This window comes from Echinops telfairi, unplaced genomic scaffold (assembly GCF_000313985.2).
Source record: "Echinops telfairi isolate 266 unplaced genomic scaffold, ASM31398v2 ScPeMD7_3;HRSCAF=10, whole genome shotgun sequence".
Taxonomy (NCBI): domain Eukaryota; kingdom Metazoa; phylum Chordata; class Mammalia; order Afrosoricida; family Tenrecidae; genus Echinops; species Echinops telfairi.
Window position 1 is genome coordinate 62,271,559 of NW_022103899.1, and position 558 is coordinate 62,272,116.

The 558-nt window shown below is 60.6% G+C and overlaps 1 protein-coding gene across 1 annotated transcript in view; it reads right to left on the reverse strand.

The window, feature by feature from the left end:
- Positions 1 to 558, reverse strand: part of COL6A3 (collagen type VI alpha 3 chain) — a 79,622-nt gene that overhangs the window by 42,830 nt on the left and 36,234 nt on the right. The gene's annotated exons all lie outside the window — the stretch shown is intronic.

Here is a 558-nt window from a genome sequence, read left to right on the forward strand (position 1 = left end):
ACATATACACACTCGCACGTGCACACACACAACCAAGCTGAGTACCTTCTCTCCTGGGAATCCGCGGGAGCCCTGCAAGGCAAGGGGCAAAGGGCCATGTTAGCTCTATTTCTGCAAGGCTGGCCACACGGGGCCAACGGGTCAAGGGTCCTCACTGCCTGCACCGGGCTGCCTGAAAGTCCAGGGTTGCGGGAGCAGCCTTACAGTCCTTCTTTCCCGTCACTGTTCCCGAGTAGAAAGCAAGTTTGCTGGGAACTGGCGTCCAGGGCACGAGGGCTGGGCCCCCAAAGGCCAGGCCGCAGGAGAGATAGGTGCCGTCACTTTGGCTCCGGCTGATTCTCGGGCATCAGCAAACCAAGAAGCCCTTCCATCCCCAGTGTTCTCATCGAAGAACCTTCCAGCATCCTTGTCTGCCTTCCTGGCCCCTCCCCCTGGTCTGCCCCCACCCTTCCTCTGAAGGTCCCCTGACTGGGGCATCTCCATGGGAAATGAAACCCCAACATTAGACCCCCGCCAACCATGGGAGAGGGCCTGGAGGCCCTGTTGCTGGGGACGGGG